The 24,082-nt window shown below is 43.1% G+C and overlaps 1 protein-coding gene and 1 long non-coding RNA gene across 3 annotated transcripts in view; one reads left to right on the top strand and one right to left on the bottom strand.

Moving 5' to 3' along the window:
- The window catches only part of WDFY2 (WD repeat and FYVE domain containing 2), a 183,924-nt gene that overhangs the window by 67,020 nt on the left and 92,822 nt on the right, over positions 1 to 24,082 (bottom strand). The window lies entirely within an intron of this gene.
- LOC121820428 (uncharacterized) lies at positions 32 to 22,938 on the top strand. Its single transcript, XR_006060944.2, has 4 exons — positions 32 to 367; positions 10,624 to 10,789; positions 15,947 to 20,684; positions 21,852 to 22,938. It is a non-coding gene; the product is annotated as an uncharacterized LOC121820428 (long non-coding RNA).

Below are 24,082 nucleotides of genomic sequence, written 5' to 3'. Positions count from 1 at the left end.
ATCTCATCCTCTGTCGCCCCCTTCTCTTCCTGCCCCCAATCCCTCCCAGCATCAGAGTCTTTTCCAATGAGTCAACTCTTCCCATGAGGTGGCCAAAGTACTGGAGTTTCAGCTTTAGCATCATTCCTTCCAAAGAAATCCCAGGGTCGATCTCCTTCAGAATGGACTGGTTGGATCTCCTTGCAGTCCAAGGGACTCTCAAGAGTCTTCTCCAACACCACAGTTCAAAAGCATCAATTCTTCGGCGCTCAGCCTTCTTCACAGTCCAACTCTCACATCCATACATGACCACAGGAAAAACCACAGCCTTGACTAGACGGACCTTAGTCGGCAAAGTAATGTCTCTGCTTTTGAATATGCTATCTAGGTTGGTCATAACTTTTCTTCCAAGGAGTAAGCGTCTTTTAATTTCAGGGCTGCAGTCACCATCTGCTAAGGTGGTTATAAATATAATATCCTTGTATCTGTTTTCTTACACTTAATATCATATGCTTTCTATTTTTATAGTTTTCCTTAATGACATGTGCCAGGAATTTGTTGTCTATTTTATCAGTACTTCCTAAAACTCAGCTTTTGGTTTTATGTACTGTCCTTTTGTTTTCTCTATCTCTAATTTCAAGATTTACTTTTATAATTTTCTCTTCCAACCTTCTTTTGGCTTACTTTACCATTTTTTCATAAATGAAGCTGAATGCTTGGTTCACATGTATACATCTTTATGCTAAAGTAAAAATATTTTATGGCAAAATTCTCAAGGTATAGATTTGACTGTATTCCATAGGTTTTGATACAAAGCAGTTGCTTTTAAAACAATTTCAGTGTTATTTTATGAATTAATAAATATATCATTTATATGTTGATTTCCTCTTTAAATGAGGAGTAATTTAGGAAAAAGTTCTTAATTTATGAGCAGTTATATTTATGGCTATTTTTTGTTGTTAATTTCTAGTTTTATTAGCTTATATTCAGAAAGCATGTAACATTTTTACATTTTAGAATTTAGTTAAGATTTTCTTCATGGTGAGGATACTAATGATTTTGTAAGTGTTTTGTAGATGAGAAAAAAAAATGTATTTTATCCAAAGTTCTAGATTTATTTGTATATCCTTCCAATGAAACTTGTTGAAAAATTTCCAATAGTCTATATTTTTACTTATTTTTTATCTAGTTGAATTTCAAATTCAGAAATAAGCAGACTAAAGAACTGTGCTTTATTTTTACTATTTATTTTTCTTATTACAGAAGTAAAAATGAAAACTGTGGAAGAGTATCAAGGAGGAAATTTAAATCGTCTATAATTCTAGCAGTGATAAATACTGTTAATATTTTAATTATTTTTTTCAACCTTTTCCCTGGCATACATAAGAACACATTAAATTGGAATAGTAGTAGTACTACTGAAGCAGTTCTCAGGTTACTAAATATTCTTTGAAAACATAAGTTTAATGGCTACATAATATTCCATTGGAAGACTATATTGAGATTTCAACTAATTAGTCTCTGACCATTAAATTTCTGAAACACCAGTTTTTACTTTAAAATATATTTTTATTATTTTATTAAAATATTTTATTATTAAAAAAACAAGATTATCTTTATAAATGATCTTTGTCTGTTTTTATCATGATTTTCTTTGGTTTTCCAGAAATGAAATTATTGATATAATGGTACAAATACTTCTAAAGCTCTCACTGCATATTACCAGTACTTTTTCTAAACAATTTATGTTAATGTGTCCTCTCTATCAGTGTCTAAAGAGAATCTATTTTATTCAATTCTAGCCAATATGAATTTTAAATAATATTCTAAAATTGCTATTACTTTAGATAAAAATATAATTAAAGAATTTTTAACACTCTAAAATACTTATTAGACTTTAGTTATTTCCTCTTCTTTGACTTTTCTGCTATCTATAGCATTTTAGTGTTTTTGTTATTTATTTCTATATGCTTATCACAGTTTGAAGACAATTGGAGAAGGCAACGGCACCCCACTCCAGTACTCTTGCCTGGAAAATCCCATGGACAGAGGAGCCTGGTGGGCTGCAGTCCATGGGGTTGCCAAGAGTCGGACACAACTGAGCGACTTCACTTTCCCTTTTCACTTTCATACATTGGAGAAGGAAATGGCAGCCCACTCCAGTGTTCTTGCCTGGAGAATCCCAGGGACGGTGGAGTCTTGTGGGCTGCCGTCTATGGGGTCGCACAGAGTCGGACACGACTGAAGTGACTTAGCAGTTAGCATCCATCCTCTATCATATTTTAAATAATTATTTGTTGTTTTCATAAAATTGTATTTAAGCAGGTTTTTCAGATTGAGAAATTTTGAAATGTTATGTAATTAAATATGATATTTTCTTTTGTGATTTCCACTCTTTTAAGCTTACATGTTCTTCCTCTTAGAAACTGTATACTGCCCACTCTGTTTACTTCTAGTTTTTTATTTTTCTTTTCTAAAGCTTCATTTTGTATGTTTAAAGCTGCTTAAGGCTCTTGAAATTTATTTTGGTGTAGGACATGAAGTGAAGATTAAAATCGATCTTTTTCTTAACAGCAAACCAACTGCTTTAGCAGTATTTATTTAAAAACTTTTCCCATCCACAACTGACTTATAATGTCTTCTTTAGCCTGTTTTATGTTTCTACACATAATTGGGTCTGTTTGGGAGCTGTCTAACTTTGCTCTATTGATCTGCTCTTCTATTCTTGCGTCAAAATGAAAATGACTTAATTACTGCAGATATAAAATATGTCTTAACACAGAAGCTATGTGTCTCCTAGTTTCTCTTCTTAAAAAATGTAGCTGGATGATCATTATAATAACCTTTTTTGTGACAAAAATGAAATATCATATTAAAAATGTTGATTGGAATTTTACTAAATCTCCAACTTCAGGAAGAAGTGACATTTAAATGTCTTCTTTTATGTATACTCACAAAATTGGATAATTTTCTTCAACAAAGTTTCACATGCTGCTTTTTGAGATCATATTTAGATTTTCATTACTTTCTGTGATTGTTTTTTTAGTCCTTGGTAAACCAAGTTTTTTTAAAAAGACAGATTTATGGTTGCTGCTTTTGGACTAAAACTGAAAAACAGTGATATCACAGTCCCAGGGTCCATCACATTATGGACCCAGTAAAAATCCTGATTTGTGGCAGCTACAGCAAGACGATCAATACAGGAGAGGGCATGAGGTTACATGGGACGTTTAACACAGCCGTAACTGCCAAGGCGGACTGAAGCACCATTCCACTGGTAAGATTTAGCAGGAAAGGAAGAAGGCTTGTTTCAGATCAAATGAAGGAAAGAGGAGAAAAGAGGAAAAAAACCCGGCAAGACTGGTTACGTTCCAACGTTAAGGGCCGTTATTGACAGACAGTCAGCGCTTTGGGCTGGGCATGCAGCAAAAAGATAAAAATGGAGCAATTCTAATCAGCTTCTCTGTACATTTGTCAATTTCCTCCCCCCCACCCTCACCCCCCTACTCCTCTTTGTCTCTTTAAATTCCTATGAAAACCAGGTCCGGCAGAATGAGTCAGTCAGACGGTAACATTTCTTTCTTTGGGCCACATCATACTGAAAGGAAAAGTTGCTGACATACCGTCATTAAAGCATGTCAATGAGGCCTGCGCTGGCCTACATGCACACCGCTCTCAACCCTCTGGAGGTACATTTCACAAGAACGACGACTGTTTCCTGTGGGTTTATAAAAATTTGTCCACGGATGCCAGGGCTCTTGTGCGGTTACAGATGTCACTTCACCTGAGTCAAGTTGTTCCTCAGCTTTTCGTGAGTCTAAGGAAGAGGTCCACAGGCAGCACTTTCTGTGTTCACTCAAATGAAAGGCATGTTTGATTTTCTTCTTTTAGTCCTTCTTAGACTCCTACACAACACACGTTCCAGGGACGTCCTGGAATCTTCTGGGAAATGCAGGAAATGATGGGACAGTGCCACACTACAGCTTCTGATTCCATCCAGGGATCAGGCAGGCAGCATAGGCAGGCCCAGGAGCTAGAAGAAATGAGTGCCTGTACCCCTGCAAAAACACCCAAACTTTGTATGGAGATCAAGGCAGCAGCTGCCAACTCTGTGCCAAGTACTGGGCTGGCCAGACTCATCGGAAAAGACCTGATGTTCGGAAAGATTGGGGGCAGGAGGAGAAGGGGGCAACAGAGGATGAGATGGTTGGATGGCATCACCAACTCAACAGACATGAGTTTGAGCAAACTCTAGGAGGTAGTGAAGGACAGGGAAGCCTGGCGTGCTGAAGACCATGGAGTTGCAAAGAGTTGGACACAACCGAGCAACTGAACAACAAAAAGTTTCTTCACGGTTTTCCAAACCATCTTAGAGAAAACCACAAAGGAATGTTTTAGCCAACTCAATACATTGCTTGCTTTCCCTCTTTTTTCTCTTCCTCCTCTCCCCGCCCCACATTTTCAAAGTGATGCTAAACCACTGCAAAATAGAAGACCTTTTGAACAATCAATAACAATTAAATCAGAAAGCCTTGAGCTTGGCTCTTTTACTGTTCCCGTGGTCATCCTGATACTCCTCTCTGAGTTATACAGTGAGTGAATGTTACACTCTTCTAAGCACAGTCCACTCGCTCACTTACTAAGATTCAATGAAAAAGATTCTTAAGAATTCTAATAATAGAACCGTGGTATCTTCCACATAAAACACACACACACACACACACAAACACCCATACATATAAATATAAATTATGAAGTTTCTTTCTTTAGTTGAAAGTTTGCCAACGATCTCTTATTTCTTAAAATATAGCACGACTCAAGGGAATAGAAATGTCTAAAACTAGATAACCCGCTACTCTGTCTTTGTTGTGTTTGTTGCATACCAGGACTTATAAACTGATTTAATACTTGATAAATCTAATTTTTACAAAGAAAACTGAATCAGAGACTCTGTACAGGTTTTCCACTCCCTCAGAAAAAGAAAAAAAAAAAAAAAGTCCAACTATCCAGCAAGATCATTCAAAAAATAAACTCTTGGGACCTCCATGGCAGTCCAGTGATTAAGACCCCAAGCTTCCAATGCAGGGTGCGTGGGTTCGATCCCTGGTCCAGGAACTAGGATCCCACATGCCATGCAGTGTGGTCAAGAAAATAAAAAGAAAGAAAGAAACAGGATCTCAGCTCAGCCAACACGATGGAGAATGAAGGGAGGCATATCATGAGCTTAACTACCCCAGCAAGTGTTATAGAGCGCACAGCTCTGAGATACCCTTATATGTGAGCCTGTGCAAGCCACTACTGAGGAGAGGGAACATGGGACATGCATGACATTTCCTGAACACAGAGGAGCTACAGTTCTGGTTGGGAACACAAATGTCTGCTTCTTGCATCTGCCTCCATAACAGAAACTGATCCAAAGCCAAAATCTTGCTGGGAAGTTCAATGCTGGTCTACTTCTCATTTTGCATATTGTCAAATATATAACTTACTGCTTCAATCATTCATTTACATGTGGGTGACTGACTTTTTTTCTTGTGGTAAAAATACATGATATTGAATTAACCATCTTAACAATTTTTTAAAGTTTTTTAAAATTTTATTTTTAAATTGAAGGATAATTACTTTACAGAATTTTGCTGTGTTCTGTCAAGCCTCAACACGAATCAACCATAGGTATACATACACCCCCTCCCTCCTGAACCTCCCTCCCATCTCCCTCCCCACCCCACCCCTCTAGGTTGATACAGAGCCCCTGTTTGAGTTTCCTGAGCCACACAGCAAATTCCTGTTGGCTATCTATTTTACATACGGTAATATGTTTCCAGGTTACTCTTTCCATACATCTCACCCTCTCCTCCCCTCTCCCCATGTCTGTGAGTCTATTCTCTATGTCTGTTCTCCACTGTTGCCCTGTAAATAAACTCTTCAGTACCATTTTTCCAGATTCCGTATCTATGTGTTAGAATACGATATTTATCTTTCTGACTTACTTCATTCTGTTAATAGGTTCTAGGTTCATCCACCTCATTAGAACCGACTCAGTTGTGTTCCTTTTCATGGTTGAGTAATATTCCATTGTGTATATGTACCACTCCTTCTTTATCCAGTCATCTGTGGATGGACATCAAGGTTGCTTCTATGTTCTAGCTGCTGTAAACAGTGCTGCAGGGAACAATGAGATACATGTGCTCTTTTCAGATTTGGTTTCCCCAGGGTGTATGCCAGGAGTGGGATTGCTGAGTCATATGGTGGTTTTATCCCTACTTTTTTATAGGAATCTCCATATCTACCGTCTTCCTTAGTGGCTGTAACAATTTACATTCCCACCAACAGCGCAAGAGCATTCCCTTTTCTCCACACCCTCTCCAGCATTTATTGTTTGAAGACTTTGTTGATGGCCATTCTGACTGGTGTGAAGTGATATCTCATTGTGGTTTTGATTTGTATTTCTCTAATAATTAGCGATGTTGAGCATCTTTTCATGTGTTTGTTAGCCATCTATATGTCTCCTTTGGAGAACTATCTGTTTAGGTCTTTTCCCCACTTTTTGATTGGGTTGGTTGTTTTTCTGGCACTGAGTTGTATGAGCTGCTTGTATATTTTGGGAAATTAATCCTTTGCCAGTTGTTCCATTTGCTATTATTTTCTCCCATTCTGAGGGTTGTCTTTTCACCTTGCTTATAGTTTCCTTTGCTGCACAAAAGCTTTTAAGTTTAATCAGGTCCCACTTGTTTACTTTTGTTTTCATTTCCGTTACTCTAGGAGGTGGGTCACAGAGGATTTTGTTTTGATTTATGTCATCGAGCATTCTGCCTAAGGTTTCCTCTAAGAGTTTTATAGTTTCTGGTCTTATATTTAGGTCTTTAATCCATTCTGAGTTTATCTTTGTGTATGGTGTTAGGAGGTGTTCTAACTTCATTCTTTTCCCTGTAGCTGTCCAGTTTTCCCAGCACCATTTATTGAAGAGGCTGTCTTTGCCCCATCGTGTATTCTTGCCTCCTTCGTCAAATATAAGGTCCCCACAGGTGCATGGGTTTATTTCTGGGCTTTCTATCTTGTTCCATTGGTCTATGTTTCTGTTTTCATGCCAGTTCCATACTGTCCTGACGACCGTAGCTTTGTAGTATAATCTGAAGTCAGGAAGGTTGTTTCCTCCAGCTCCATTCTTCTTTCTCAAGACTACTTTGGCTATTCGGGGCCTTATGTGTTTCCATATGAATTGTGAACTTTTTTGTTCTAGTTCTGTGAAAAAGGTCACTGGTAAATTGATGGGGATTGCGTGTGTAGTTCAGTGGTGTAAAGTATATTCACACTGTTGCACAACGGAGCTCTAGAAATTTTTTCATCTTACAAAACTGAAACTCTATACCCATTAAACACTAATTTCCAGCTTCCCCCCAGTCCGTGGCAAGCATCTTTCTAGGTCTTGTTTTTATGAGTTTGACTACTTTAGATGCTTCACATGAGGAGAAGCACACAGTACGTGTCCCTTGGTGACTAGTTTATTTCACAAAGCAGAATGTCCTTGAGGTTCATCAATGTTGTAGCATCAGAATTCCCTTTTTTAAGAAGCCTGAATAATATTCTATTATATGTATATGTTCTGTGTGTGCTAAGTTGCTTCAGTAGTGTCCAACTCTTTGTGACCCCATGGACCATAGACCACCAGGTACCTCTGTCCATGGGATTCTCTAGGCAAGAATACTGTGTGGGTTGCCATGCCCTCCTGCAGGAGATCTTCGCAACCCAGGGATGGAACCCAGGTTTCCTACACTGCAGGCAGATTCTTTACCATCTGAGCCACCAGGGAAGTCCTATTATATGTACATACCAATTTCTAAAATTTTAATCTGTCAAGAGACATCTGGGTTGCTTTCACCTCTTGGCTATTGTGAATATTGCTGCCATGAACACGGGGGTGTGAATTTCTCTTCCAGATCCTGCTTTGAATTATTTTAGGTATACATACTCATAAGTGGGACTTCTGGATCCCAGAAGCGGGACTATGATAATTCTATTTTTAATCTTTTAAGGAACCTCCATACATAAGAAGGTGATTGATTATAAATCCAGTGTTAGAAAACTCTTCACGACCCTTATAGCTGCCTTCTTCTTTATTATCTGGTTTCATGATTACCAGTGTCTCCTTGTTCCCTTGGCTACTAGGTGGTTCAGAATTAAATTCATGTCTTAATCATATAAACTGTGCTAGTCCTTGTAATCTGTACACTTGTATGTCTCTACTTTTCACTTGGGCTCTTTTGGTTTGCCAGTAAAGAAGAGGATTTACTGTAAGGAGACAAAGGCTGTAATGGGGAAACACTGCCCACTGAAGCCACGCTTGCCTCCTGTCTCTCTCTTGCAGGCTCAAAGCCTCTCTATTATCTGTTTTCTCCCTCTGAGTGCAATCTACTCTCCTTTCTCAACCAATCAGTCCCATCCAACAGCTCAGCTTCTGTTTCTTCGTGATTAGAGATTGCATGTGGCCATCACAGCCCCTCTGGCCCCCTCTACTATGCGACCTTTCAGCTTCAACTTCACCCACTGACCTTCAGTTTCAAAGTCAAGGCAGGAAGCTGACCAGTCTAACTATTTTTCTCTCTAGGACCCTGCTACTGCTGCTAAGTCACTTCAGTCGTATCCGACTCTATGTGACTCCATAGACGGCAGCCCACCAGGCTCCCCCATCCCTGGGATTCTCCAGGCCAGAACACTGGAGTGGGTTGCCATTTAGCCAGCCCATATAAGGGCCCTACCCAGCCTCTGGGCCAAGTATCCACTCTAGGAAGTCACTAGTCCATGGGAAGAGGAGTGAAGGAGTCTGTGTCTCACCCATGGGGTTCTCATTCAGCCTCTCTCTACCAATACACCTTGCTCTCTCTTTGGATTTGCTTTCAATACATGCTTTATTTTTCCGTTCTGTACAAGAACCCCAAAATTCAAAGATTCCCAGGTTCTCACTTATGGCTATCTCCACACTTTAGCCATCACTGGCCTGGAATTCGTACCTTAATTGTGTTTTTGTTCAATTAGCATTTCTCCAACTTTCGGGTCTCTAGTTTCCTTTACTCTTAAAAATTACTGAGGACCCCATGGGTTGAATCTATTGATAGTATCATAATTTTTAAAGATTTTTTTTTGATGTGGAATGTTTTTAAAGTCTTTACTGAAATTGTTACAATACTGCTTCTGTTATTCATGTTTTGGTTTCTTTGGCCCTGAGGCATGTGGGATCTTAGCTCCTCAACCAAGGATCGAACCTGCACCCCCTGCACTGGAAGGTGAAATCTTAACCACTGGACCACCAGGGAGGTCCCCCATAATAGAAATAAAGTGGAGAAAACTGTAAACTATTAACTCATTAAAATAACAACATTAAATTTGTTACCCTGCAACATAAGTAACATTCTTTACAAAAATATCTATATTGTGCAAAACAAAAAATTTAAGTGGAAAGCATGGTGTTGTTTTCCATTGTTGCAAATCTCATTAACAGAAGACAGCTGGCTGTTGGTCTGTGCTTTTGCATTCAATCTGCACGCATGTTAGAAAATGAAAATAAAAACGCGAACAGATCATCTCAGTATTATTATGAAAATACTGAATAGCTTTGACCTCACAGACCACAGTGAGGACAATGGGTTCAGTGACTGACCTGACTTTTGGTTTTGATTAACCTTCACTTTAGATTCTGTCAATCTGCCTGGAGAGTTGAGTTATTCCTTTTTGTTTTTAAATTTGAAAAGAGGCTTCGCTGGCTACCAAATGTTGGAACATTCCCTCCACCTAGGAACTGGGAGGGCAAGAGCCTTTTTTCCCTTCCATGAAATGCCTAATGGCCCTAATCTTTTTTTTATCATATGTATTTTGAGAAGTAGGGAGAAGGAATCCTTTAGCTGCAAACCCCCAGCTCTCAACTGTAAGAAACCCTTAGTCATATTTCTAAGAAGACTAACATGTCACATTACTAGGAAGCATTTGATGCAAGAGAAAAGATAATTGGGGTTTGTATGGCAACAGCAGCTGTTAGTCTCTCTAGATTCAAAATATCACCTACAAAGAAACACAATTGCATTTACAAATTCTTTCAATAAATTCTCCTCCCAATACAGGCTTAGACACAAAACGCTACTCTCTCTCTAGGTTTGCCTGGATGCTTGTTTACCTGTTATCACCTTTCTTTACTTCAATAATAAAATGTTTTTGTGCTTTCCCACCTATAGTCCCCAAACACAGAGTGCAGGTAACCAGATCCAGTTGGTTTTTCAATAGTATCTCTCCCAAGAGGACGGAAGGGAGGGAGCAAGTAAAAGAAAAAAGATACACAAGTTTGAATGTAACCACTTCCAAGGCTGCCTCTGGCAAATTTCAGAATCTTAAAGACAAATGCTCCTGGAAGTTATTCAATGAACGGGGGAACATCCTGCTCAAGGCCAAAATCTGAAGCCAGAACATTGATGTATCACCCAAAGAAAGTCGTTGAAGTATTCAGGGCCCCAATTATTGTTCACAGTGCAAAGAACTGAACACCGTAGACAACATCCACACCCCATAACATCCTGCTGTAATATTAACAGCAAATTACATGAGACCAGTTTACATAAAGTCTAGTTGTTAATGCTTTTTTTTTTTAATGAAAAAAAGAAAAGCTCGAAAATTTTGACCAAGTTGTTCTGGACAAAGAAGTTGCTGCTGAAATTGAAAAACTGCTTATGGCTGATGTCATAAAGTTTAGCCTGATAGCCAAGGCTGCCAACTATGGTTCCTACTTATGAAAGCAGCTGGTGAAAGAGGTTTGGATCTTTGGTTGGTAAGTTTTGGATTTCTTGAAATTTTAGAATTTGTAAGGGTCCTAGAACAATGACTTATTCTTTAGGTAGAGAAACAGAAGTCCAGAGGTACTAAGGGACTTATCCAAGGTCACAGGCGTAATTGATTGCACAACCCAGGCTTGACACTTGGGTCTTTGCTAAATGTTAAATACTAAAAAGTTTAAGTAGCTTTTTCAGGATTGAAATTCACAAATGTTTAGTCCTGAATATTATTCAAACCAATAACTATGCAGATAGCAAGCAATGAGCAAAAGTAGAAAGCAAACATCAGTCGCTGTGAACAATGCTATATGATACATAGGAGAGTTGAGAGTTAACGCTGAGTCACATTACAGGAGAAAACAATTTTTTTCTCCTTTCCTTTCTTTTTGTTGTATCTATAATATGAGAAGACGGAGGTCTGCTGAACCTATTGTGATCACTGTTCCACAGTATATGTAAATCACACCATCATGCTCTACACCTTAAACTTATGGAGTGACATATGTCAATTTCTCAGTAAAACTGGAAAAAAAGATTATTGGGTTGGTTATTCCATTATGGGCAAACCTGAACGACTTTTTGGCCAACCCAATCCACATAACATCAGTTTTACTAAGCAAAAATGGTGCTCACAAGAAACAAACTGGTTTAAAAAGTCTAAGTTTTTAAATATTATCTTTGCAAACAACTGCATGAAAACTAATACTCTTTCAGATAAAAATTATCAAAATGTAAACTCAAGTTCATCTTTTCTTGAAATGAACAGAATTTCTGCTGAAAAAATAACAAGGACCAGCTTTTGAGGCCTTTATATAAATTACCTCATGTAATCCTCACAACCCCATTCAGTTAAGTTCAGTCGCTCAGTCGTGTCCAACTCTTTGCGATTCCGTGAATTGCAGCATGCCAGGCCTCCCTGTCCATCACCAACTCCCGGAGTTCACCCAAACTCATGTCCATCGAGCCAGTGATGCCATCCAGCCATCTCATCCTCTGTCATCCCCTTCTCCTCCTGCCCCCAATCCCTCCCAGCATCAGAGTCTTTTCCAATGAGTCAACTCTTCACATGAGGTGGCCACAACCCCATAGGGATGCATTATTCTTCCTAGTCCACAGTGAGTAAATTGAGGCTTATGTGAAGGGAACCAACTCATCCACCATTATTCAGCTAAAAGATGACAGGGCTGGAAGTCAGATGTGGTTCTCTCTGGGACCCAAGCTCATACCTCAGTCACCAGGAGGTCTGGCCCTGGCTATATGAAGGCAGTGAATTAACAATGATTTTCCCCACAAATCCAGAGTGAGCTCCACCTGAAGAAGGCAGGGAAGAGAATAAAACGCCAGCTTCCTCCATATCAGAGAGCTGGTGGGAAACGAGGGCTTCTGTGAGGATCACTAGATTATAAGAACGAAAATGAAAGGAGCAAGGCCATCTGGGTGAAAACATGGAGGAAACCAACCAGTCTGGTTTTGATTCATGTGAAAACTACTGCTGATGTTCCAGTTCCTTCCAGCTCTGGACTGGGTCCTGGAAACGGCCACGGACAGAACACGGCTCCTGCCTGCACGCAGCTGGGCTAAGGGAGGTCAAGAAAACAAGGGAATCAGCACTTACTAAATATGTCCTACATACCAGGCAGGCACTTTTAGGAGCCATATAGGTGTTGTCTCATTTAATACATAATCATATAGCTGAAGCCTGCATGTGAACTAATTATCACATACATGCTGAAGTGGAAATTTGAACCAAATGCTAGGAAGAAGAGCCTTTGGGGACTTCCCTGGTGGGCCAGCAGTGAGGACTCTGAGCTTCCACTGTAGGGTCCGTGCGTTCAATCCCTGGTCAGAGTGCTGAGATCCAGCATGCTGTGGTATGGCCGAAAACCAAACAAACATCAACAACAACAAAACCCAACAAGCTGAGGATGTGTGGCGGGGGGCTTCCCTTGTGGCTGGGAGACCTGGGTTTGATCCCTGGGTTGGGAAGATCCCCTGGAGAAGGGAAAGGCTACCCACTCCAGTATTCTGGCCTGGAGAATTCCATGGACTGTATAGCCCACGGGGTCACAAAGAGTCGGACATGACTGAGTGACTTTCACTTTCACATGTGCTACAAGTTTTTCTTTTTTGTTATTAAAAACAGCCTTTTAACCTACCCTGGAGGTCATGCAACCTGCTCAGAAGAATATGTCTGGGGCTTTAGGCTAACTCTTAAAGATGAGAGAGGAGTTTCTCAGGGCAGGAGGTCAGCAAAGTGACTCCATGTACACGGGCAAGCAATAAGGCTGAAACCTGGGTAGGAGAGTTGTGATACATGGGGCTGGCGAAGTGGGCAGGAATCAAGGAATTTGGATTTTATTCTTCTGGGAGTTATGGAGAGTTTAAACCCAGAGGAGTGGCCTAATTACACTAGAACTTTGGATATCTGATGACAGAGTAGCCAGAGGCTGCAACAAGAGACGGGAGGACCGGTCTGGAGTTTACTTCAAAAGTCCAGGGAAATGCTGCGGGAGACAGAGACCTGCAAAATCCTCCGGGGAAGAGACAAAGGGGGAGTATGGAGGCAGCGCTGAGGTAGTCAGGCCAGGGAACTGGCTGCCCTCAGGTTGGAGAGGAAATGCAGATACATTACAGGGCTCCCTAGGTGGCGCTAGTGGTAAAGAACCCGTCTGCCAATGCAGGAGACGTAAGAGACAGGTACGATTCCTGGGTCGGAAGATCCTCTGCAGGAGGGCATGGCAACCCACTCCAGTATTCTTGCCTGGAGAATCCCATGGACAGAGGAACCTGGCAGGACCATAAACTGTAGGACCCCTACAGTTTGGAGGGGTGGTAACTCTGCTTGCTCCCAATTACCAGTGAAGGTTACATGTTTATAAATACTCATTTGGTGGAGGAAGAAAATGATCGGTATTAGACCATCAGCTCACTGAAGCAGCAGCCACAGTTGCAGAAAGACTGCTCCCCATATTCGCACAGCTTCTCCAGTTTATGGGGTCTCAAAGAGTCGGCCACAACTGCAGTGACTCCACACATGCGCACGGACAGGCGTATTATGACTCATTTTTGGTTGCGGCTACTTGGGTGCATTTGTTAGTCACTCAGTTGTGCCCGACTCTTTGTGATCCTGTAGACAAATGGCTACTGGATGATGCCATTTACTGAAGGGATATGGGAAAAGAGTATATATTGGAAAAAAGAAAGTATTTCTATTTAGAATATGCTAAATCAGAGGTGGCCTGCAGACCCCTAGGTAGGAATGCCAAATTGGCCCCTGGAGTCTGAGCTCAACTTCAGGAGGACAGAATGGGCTGCAGCCCTGAAAGCTGCAGGTGTGCGATAATTAAGCCATCAGGAGAGAGTAGGCAGCACACGGCCGAACCCTGGGGAGCATCCGCATCTAAGTCTCTGCTAGAGGACGAAGAGCCGGCGAGGAAATCTGCAGAGAACTCAGGGTTTACTAAATTTTAAACAGCCCCCAAATTGCCCAGCCACGCCACCAAACTGCAAGAACCCTTCTGGCTCCTTTCTCTCCCATCCATGACAGACAAGCTCGGGCAGGAGGAACCTGCCGTATGGTTTTCTCCACTCCACTCCCGAGGCCAGGACAGAGGATGAGATGGCTGGATGGCATCACCGACTCGACGGACACGAGTTTCAGCAAACTCCAGGAGGTGGTAAAGGACAGGGAAGCCTGGCGTGCTGCAGTCCATGGGGTTCGCAGAGTCAGACACAACTTAGCGACTGAACAACACCCAGTCCTGAAAACTAGCTGGACCTGAGTGACTGCAACCGCTGGAGAAGCTGTGCGAATATGGGGAGCAGTCTTTCTGCAACTGTGTCTGCTGCTTCAATGAGCTGATGGTCTAATACCGATCATTTTCTTCCTACACCAAATCAGTATTTATAAACATGTAACCTTCACTGGTAATTGGGAGCAAGCAGAGTTACCACTCCTCCACCTGAAGGAGGTGAAGATGGAGATGAGTGGATTGTGGTGCCTACGTTCAAGGTGCGGTACTGAAGGAGCTAAATAAACAGGGAGGGCCTCTACTCTGGAAACAAAAACCCCTCTGAGTTACCACCACCCTAGGCCAGTAGCATTCAGTCACAGTGGAACAAAGAAACACAAGCCCAGCAGTGAACACCAGCGCCACATCCCAGGGGCCGGGAAAGACCTAATGCTACTTCCCTCTCTGCTAACAGAAGCTTCCAGCTGGTGGGGGGCAGCCTGCTTCTGATCAAACAGTAGGTGTTATAGCACCAGGTGACAGCAGCCAGCCACCGAGGGACTGGAAAAGAACAACGGCTTCCTTTGCACACACTGGCTCTAGTGAGTCCTCAAGCTTTATAGCGAAGGAATAAATGTCATTTGATGCTTAAAGGGCTATTTTTCACAACACTGGTGCTGTCAAGGTGCCTGGGAGGAAAGCCAAAGGTGATGGACACGGAAATGCCACCTCGGCCCCTCTGGGCTTTGAACTTGGACAACTCAGTGACAGTGATATGAGAACTGTGGTTGGGATCTATAGTCTGTGTAAGAGAGAACTCAAAATAAAAAGCAGCAAAATACTGGGCTACTCCGGTGATCCAAGGATTAAGAATCTGCCTGCCAACTAGGGACGTGGGTTTGATCCCTGGTCTGAGGAGATCCCACGTGCGTGCTGCAGCTACTGAACCTGCAATTCAGAGCCTGCGCTCTGCAACAGGAGCAGCCACCCCAGTGAGAAGCCCGCGCACGGGAACTACAGAGAAGACCGCACGCAGCAATGAAGACCCAGCGCGGCCAAAACTAAACAAACGGCCAAACGTGTGCACGCAGAGAAGACAGTTCTCATACTCTAGACGGACGTGGTTAAAAGATCTGTGATATGAGACTGATTCCCAGCGTTGAAATAAACCATGTAGGGCCACAATTAACTCTCTGAAAATCCTGGCCTATAAAATCCAGATTCCCAAATGAACAGAAAGTGGCAGGATGGCTGGCCACCTCCCCGCCCCCGTTCGCTCCATCCGCTGGAGAAAGGGTGACTCTTGGGGCGAGAGAGTTGCTACAACCTCTCCAATCTTTAGTCACCTCTCAGAGCTCCACCTTCTCCTGAGGGTGACAAATGGTAGTAACCTGGATAATAAACTTTTTTTTTTTTTTGCAGGAAAAAAACCCAGTATTTGACAACCTGTGTTTTAGAAATCACTGGTGAATCACTGTCATGATGCAGCTAAGATGCAAGATGGGACCAGGAAGGAGTGGAAGCATCCTTAGGAGCATGCTGCCATCAGACCCTTCCTCCCCTGGGAACTGGCCTGCTAAATCCACAGGACAGAGGTTCCAACCAAAGCTTACTGGCTCCCATCAACTGAAGATGTTGCTGCGAGTGACAATGATGTCGATAAGGAGCATTCGAGTATTGTCGGGGACTTGACGCACACCGGTGCTGTCCCAAGAGCTTTATGTGTTTTGTCAGACAGTCCTCATCAGAACCCTGAAAAATGGATACAATGACTATCCCTACTTCACAGATAAGGAAACTGAGGCACACAGAATAAAGCAACTTGCCTATGGTGACCCAACTTATGGGTGCAGAGCTGAGACCTGACTCCGGCAGTCTGATTGCAGAGCCTGTGCTCTTAGCCTCTGTACTGTCGACCTGATGGACTATGCTAATTCATTCACTCACTCATTAATTCAGTCTATAAATATATGCAGGCACTTCCCTGGTGGTCCAGTGGTTACGAATCCATCTTGCAACACAGGGGACACGGGTTTGACCCCTGGTCAGGGAACTAACGTCCCACATGAGCAACTAAGCCTGTGTGCTACAACTAGAGACTGTGCACGGCAATGAAAGATCCGGGCGCTGCAACTAAGACCCAACACAGCCAAATAAATTAAATAAATATTTTTAAAACATTTTTAAAAATTACATGCAAAGCACTTACAATTCCCAGGCACTGTACTGAGTGTCAGAAATGTAAGAGAGTCAAGCGGACACAGCCGCCGCCTCACAGGGCTGATGCTGGACACAGGCAATAATCAGATAATCACACGAATGAGCATAAAACAGAAACTCTGACAATGGCTACAAAGGAGGGGTGCTCAGTGCTACAGACACATACAATCTGGGGACATGGACTATTGGAAGATCGGGGATGACCCCCCCAAGGAAAGGAAAAGTGAACTGAAATCTGGAGGATGAGAAGGTGAAGGGAGGAGGCAAGCACACCCCAGGCAGAGGCTCTGGGAAAGGAGGGAACAGGGTGGACACAAGTACCCGAGAGTGGCGGAAACTCGGGGGAAAGGGCACTGCGGAAAGCGTGGCTACGGACGGCCGGGCCAGAGCCAGCAGACGGGTCATGGGAAGAATTCTGGCCGGGGTGCTAACAGCAAGGGGAAGCCCGAGAGAGGTTGGACAGAGGGTATGTGGAGATAAAATGTGCATTCTGGAAAGATCCTTTTGGCTCCCATACGGGAAACAGGCTGGAGGAGGCAGAGCACATCTGGGACAACCAATGTGGGGCTCCAAGGAGATGGCAGGGTGGTGATGATGGTGGTGACAGCAGGGAGCTGAGAGGTATTCAGGAGGCAAAAACTCATGAACAATGGGCTGGACAGAGTCAGAGAAGGGGAGAAAAAGAACTCCAAAGAGCCCTGGCTCATGCACAGAGTTTACAGTCGCCTGGGGCTTCCCTGGTGGCTCAGATGGTAAAGCATCTGCCTGCAGTGCGGGAGACCTGGGTTCGGTCCCTGGGTTGGGGAGATCCCCTGGAGAAGGAAAAGGCTCCCTGCTCTAGGATTTCTAACTGGAGAATTCCACGGACACAGAAGCCTCACAGGCTTCATGGGGTCCATGGGGTCGCAAAGAGTTGGACACGACTGAGCAACGCACACATAGTCACTTAAATAGGGGACACTGGAAACACCAGGTGTGTGTGGAATAAAAGGAGTCTGATTTTGTTTTTGTTTTTTTAAAGAAGTCTACTGAAATCGTTTAATTTTTAAAGAAAAAAATTGGGGGGGGGGACCATGCCACACAGTCTGTGGGATCTTACTTCTCCAGCCAGGGAGGGAACCCACGGCCCTGCAGCGGAAGCCCAGCATCTTAACGTTGGACTGCCAGGGAAGTCCCAGGAGTCTGATTTTAGACCTGGTGAGTCTGAGGCTCCTCTGAGATATTCGACAGAAAATACTACGAAGGAAGTTGGAATTTCAGAAAAGAATGTCTGCATAGAGGTTAAAAGTTGGACTTTATGATCATATGGGCAGCAAGTGAGGCCCTGACATGGGCAAGGCTGCCCAGAGAAGCAGGGGTCTGAGAGGGCAAACGCCGAGAAACCCCAGCACTGAACCAAAGCGGTCCTGAGCTCAGGAGCAGAGGAGAAAACAGCGAACAGGGGGAGAATCCGCAGGGATCTGTATTGTGGATAGACACAAAGAGTATTTCAGGAAGAAACAGGAGAGCAAAATGCTGCTGGGAGGTCAAACACAATGAGGACGCAAACTCGTCCGTCAGACGCACATGGAGACCTTTTGTAGCCACAGCCAGAGCTGTTTGGATTGACTGATGAGACCGGAGGCCAGACTGCCGTGCTTTCAGGCAAGAGGGGTAGGGAGGAAATGCAGGAGACTACAGACCAGTCTGTGGAGATGTTTGATAATAAGGAGAGAGAGAGAGAGAGAGAGAGAGAGAGAGAGAGAGAGAGAGAGAGAGAGAGCGAGCGAGCGAGCATTTGTGAACAGGGAAGTGAGTTGTTCTTAAAAAACAAACTTTGTTTTTAATAACAAGAAAGTTGAGTTTAAAAGCTAATGGGTAGGGTGGGGGGTGGGGTTCGTCCCTGGTGACTCAGTGGTAAAGAATCCTCCTGCCAATGCAGAAGACGTGAGTTTGATCCCTGGTCCAGGAAGATCCCACATCCCTGGGGACAGTGAATCCCAGGCACCACAGCCACTAGAGCCCGAGTGCCAAGAGTCGTGCTCCACAACAAGAGAAGCCACTGCTGTGAAAAGCCCGAGCACAGCAATTAGAGAGAAGCCCCCGCTTGCTGCAACCAGAGGAAGGCCAAGTGCAGCAACAGGGACCCAGCATAGCCATAAATAAATGAAAATAAAAATTTTTAAAAAGCTAGCGGGAAGGATCCAGGCGTAGGGAGAGATTATTATGGAATAAGACAAAGGGAAAGTAACTGGAACATAATGTGCTCATCAGTTCCTAGCTAGTTCCTTTCTGAACCACAGATATGCTGTTTGATGTGGCCAAGATAAGATGATCACCTTCTAAAATAGGAATTCCCGGGTGGTCCAGTGGCTAAGACTGCATGCTTCCAATGCTGGAGGCCCGGGCTGGATCCCCGGCCAGGGAATTAGACCCCACATGTCACAACTAAGAGTCCACAAGGCACAACTAAGACCCGGCACAGCCAAATAAATATTTTTTTTTAAGTCATAATTTTTAAGTCATTTCTAAAAAACATAAAATAGTAATATGGATATGGAGAGTTCCCTGGTGGTCCATTGGTGCTGTGGCCCAGGTTCAGTCAGAGAAGATCCTACAAGCTGAGCAGCACAGCTAAAAAAAGGTTCTAAAAGAAATAAAATAGTGATACAATAATCCTAATAAGGCCAGCTTCTGCGGCAGATACCTCCTGTAGGGAGCATATAAATGATTTCAACCTGCTACACACTCTACTGGGTCTTCTCAGCACCTGATTTAAAATGCAGGGCAATCTGGGTGCTCCTACGGGTATGCATGCTACAGAATTGGCATAAAAGTGGGATCGAGGGGACCTTCAAAAATTCATAATTGTAATGGAGGTGCCATGAAAAAATCTGGGGCCAAAGAGTACTCTTGGAATCTGCATTCAGTACAACTTGACCAAGCTTTTAAGAAAACATTCAGATACTGAACAAAAGAGAACTGAACTACCTATACAACGACATAATAGGAAGAGACAGGCTTGTTTTTAAGAGATTCCAAGGTTTGTGACCCAAACAAACACTCCTATCGTCAGAGTTTTCTTTGACAAAACCACCTTCAGTGAATTATACTGTATGAATAAATAGTAAGCAACTAACATGTCAGAACTCGAGGACTCTTGTTCTGCTAAGTAGGAAGAAAGAGTTAGATATACACACATATGTATGTGTATTTAATGATGATATTTAAATATTTATACATATTTAAGTTTATAATAACTTACTAGCACAAATTCAGAAGAGAATGGCTACCTCGTTGTTTAGGGGCTAAGTCTTGCGACTCCTTTGTGAACCCATGGACTGTAGCCCACCAGGCTCCTCTGTCCATGGGATTTCCCAGGCAAGAATATTGCAGTGGGTTGCCACTGCCTTCTCCAGGGGATCTTCCAGACCCAGAAACTGAACCCAAGTCTCCTGAATTAGTAGGCGGATTCTTTACCAGTGAGCCACTAGGGAAGCCCGAATGGCCACTTAACAGTCTATAAAAGGAACTCCTCACACCAGAAAGTCCAAGGTCATAGAATGATGAAAAAACTCAGAAAAGATGGTCTTTTGTGGTAGAAACCATGGGAGAAGGAGGGAATCATAGGCTAAGCTAGTGTAATCGTAAGCTATGTGAGAGTTTCAAAGGAAGCCCGGGAGATTATAGATCTCCATGTCTCTGAACACAGGACCTCTTGAAACTTTCTTCAAACCTAGCCTCCACTGAGCTCATGAGCAGGATACTACTCATGCGTGGTGTGCACGGTGTCATACCAGCAATCCTGTGCATGCGTGTTAAGTCATGTCTGATTCGTTGTGACCATATGGCCTACAGTCTGCCAGGCTCCTCTGTCCATGGGATTCTCCAGGCAAGAATACTGGAGTGGGTTGCCATGCCCTCCTCCAGGGCATCTTCACAACCCAGGGATCGAACCCAGGTCTCTTATGTCTCCTGCATTGGCAGATGGGTTCGTTACCACTAGCACCACCTGGGAAGTTCTTAGAAGGCAGCGAAATTCCAGAAGTGACATCAATTCTTCTGTAAGTACAAACCCTGAAATGCGCCATGATGGTTGATAGGCTGGAGCCAGCTGGCTGTAGCACTGTGGTGTCTGAGCTGATCAAGGTGAAGGTTTTCTGATGACTTTCCCACCAGAAGGAGTGGCCTGACTGTACACTAAGTTTGGGTACAGCTGAAGGGCTTTACACATGGGTTACTCGTCATCACCGCAGAACGTGACCTCACCCTTTGGGTTCAGCCCCTGCAGGCTTATTATAACCTGTAGTGATAAACAACTCATCCACGACACCTTGTTACATTAAACACTCAAATTCTTTAAAAAGAATTATTTTAGTAATGACTAAATTCATGGAAAAATACAAGCTTCCAATTCATTGGTGATCATCCTGGGGCAATTCGCTGCAATCATGCTGTCCTAGTTGTGTGAAGAAATTGGTTTGGTACGGTTAGAAGAAAATTTGTCTGGGGGTTGAGAAGGTCCTAGCTCAGTCACCACCACCTTGACATGTGACCAATATATATCACTTAATTTAGGGGAAGAGCTTCCCTGGTGGCTCAGTGGTGAAGAATCTGCCTGCCAACGTAGAAGACTAAGAGACCCGGGTTCGATCCCTGTGTCGGGAAGATCCCCTGGAGCAGGAAATGGCAACCTGCTCCAGTATTCTTGCCTGGAAAATCCCGTAGACAGAGGAGCCTGGTGAGGCTACAGTTCATGGGGTCACAAAGAGTCAGACAGAACTTAGCAACTAAACAACTACAATAACCTAGGGGAAGGTGGCATTAGATAGAAGTATTAAGGTCCCTTTCAATGTAATCTTTTCTGTCCCCCACAGGGATTCTGAACTGTCCTCTTTTAATATCTTTCAGTTCAGTCACTCAGTCATGTCTGACTCTTTGTGACTCCAAGGAATGCAGCATGCCAGGCTTCCTTGTCCATCACCAACTCCCAGAGTTTACTCAAACTCATGTCCATTGCGTCAGTGATGCCATCCAGCCATCTCATCCTCTGTCGTCCCCTTCTCCTCCCGCCTTCAATCTTTCCCAGCATCAGGGTTTTTTCCAATGAGTCAGTTCTTCACATCAGGTGGCCAAAGTATTGGAGCTTCAGCATCAGTCCTTCCAATGCATATTCAGGACTGACTTCCTTTAGGATTGACTGGTTTGATCTTCTTGCAGTCCAAGGGAGTCTCAAGAGTCTTCTCCAACACCACAGTTCAAAGCATCAATTCTTCAGTGCTCAGCTTTCTTTAGACTCTAACTTTCACATCCATACATGACTACTGGAAAACCATAGCCTTGACTAGACAGACCTTTGTTGGCAAAGTAATGTCTCTGCTTTTTAATATGCTGTCTAGGTTGGTCATAGCTTTTCTTCCAAGGAGGAAGTGTATTTTAATTTCATGGCTGCAATCATCATCAGCAGTGATTTTGGAGCCCCCCAAAATAAAGTCAGCCACTGCTTCCACTGTTTCCCCATCTATTTGCCATGAAGTGATGGGACTGGATGCCATGATCTTAGTTTTCTGAATGTTGAGTTTTAAGCCAACTTTTTCACTCTCCTCTTTCACTTTCATCAAGAGGCTCTTTAGTTCTTTTTCACTTTCTGCCATAAGGTGGTATCCTCTGCATGTATGCAATTATTGATATTTTTCCTGGCAATCTTGATTCCAGCTTGTGCTTCATCCAGGCTGGCATTTCTCATGATGTACTCTACATATAAGTTCAATAAGCCTTGAAGTACTCCTTTCCCAATCTGGAATCAGTCCATTGTTCCATGTTCGGTTCTATCTATTGCTTCTTGACCTGCATACAGATTTCTCAGGAGGCAGGTAAAGTGGTCTGGTATTCCCATCTCTTTAAGAATTTTCCTTGGTTTGTTGTGATCCACACAGTCAAAGCCTTTGCTGTAGTCAATAAAGCAGTAGTAGATGTTTTTCTGGAACTCTCTTGCTTTTTGATGATCCGACGAATGTTGGCAATTTGATCTCTGGTTCCTCTGCCTTTTCTAAATCCAGCTTGAACATTAATATCTTTAGATACCTCCAAAGGCATCATTTTTCACATTCACAAGATTGCTTCCTAAGCAACTGTCAGGACACAGTAAATAACATTAGGACATCACAGTGTTAGGACACTGTAAATAACATTATCGCTAGGTATACTGAGTTGAATACTGTCCTCTCAAAATCCATATCCACCTGGAACCTCAGAATATGACATTATTTGGAACTAAGGTCTCTGCAGATATAATTAGTTAAAAGGAGATAATACTGGATGAGGGTGAGCCCTCCATCCAGTGACTTTTAAGAAGGTCATGTGAAGACACAGAGATTAAGGCAATGTGCAGATGTGGGCAGGGCGACTTCCCTGGCGGTCCAGTGGTTAAGATTCTGAGCTCCCAATGCAGGGGGCAAGGGGCTGACCCCTGGTAAAGGAACTAAGATCCCACATCCTGCACTGTATGACCAAAACATAAAAAATAATAATAATTTTAAAAAATAACTCTTAATTAAAAAAATAAAAAAGATGTGGGCAGGGACTGGAGTGACCCATCTACCAGGCAAGGAACTCCAAGGATTCCAGCAGTCCCACAAACTTTCAGGAACACATAATATTTCTATTTAGGTTTTTTAGATGTTTGCTTCATGTATCTATCTTACTAATTTCAGGAAGCAGAGTATGGACATCAAATTCTTCTATACGCTAAGCCTGTCATTTAAACATAAGGTGCACTCATTGCGTCAACTGTTGAGAGTAATTTTATCCTTCTCGTTAAGTGCCCAACTTTGGCTGTAGCATCCTGAGTGGCAGGAACTGCAATGCCTTCCCTCTTTCCTTCAACAGACCTTTCACAAAGTTTCCACGCCCAGGAAACAACATGGAAACACGTGGCCTCTGCCTTCAGGCAGACGACAGTCAGGTGAAGGAAACAGACCCGTAACCAAATGAGGCAACAGGCAGGATGGAAAGCCTTGAACAGAGGCAGGAAGGGCTCCTGACCAGCAGTGTGGGGTGGGGACAAAGCCCAGGCTCCAAGGCTCAGAGTTCCTAGCTCCACTAGGAGGTATTTCCTGGCTATGTGAGCCGGGGAAGCATGTGAACTCTCTAGGCCTTAGTCTTATTCGAAAAATGTGAGTAACATCACCCACATCATAGAATTACTTTGAAGCTGTAATGAGGGAATATATGTCAAGCAGAGTGCCTGATGGGGCTTCTCCAGCAGCTCAGCAGGTGAACAGTCTGCCTGCTATGCAGGCAGTGAGGTTCGATTCCCGGGTTGGAAAGATCCCCTGAAGGAGGAAATGGTAATCCACT

The sequence above is a fragment of the Ovis aries genome, chromosome 10, assembly GCF_016772045.2.
Source record: "Ovis aries strain OAR_USU_Benz2616 breed Rambouillet chromosome 10, ARS-UI_Ramb_v3.0, whole genome shotgun sequence".
Lineage (NCBI taxonomy): Eukaryota > Metazoa > Chordata > Mammalia > Artiodactyla > Bovidae > Ovis > Ovis aries.
Note: the sequence above shows the minus strand (reverse complement) of the source record. Positions and strands in the feature narration are given on the sequence as shown.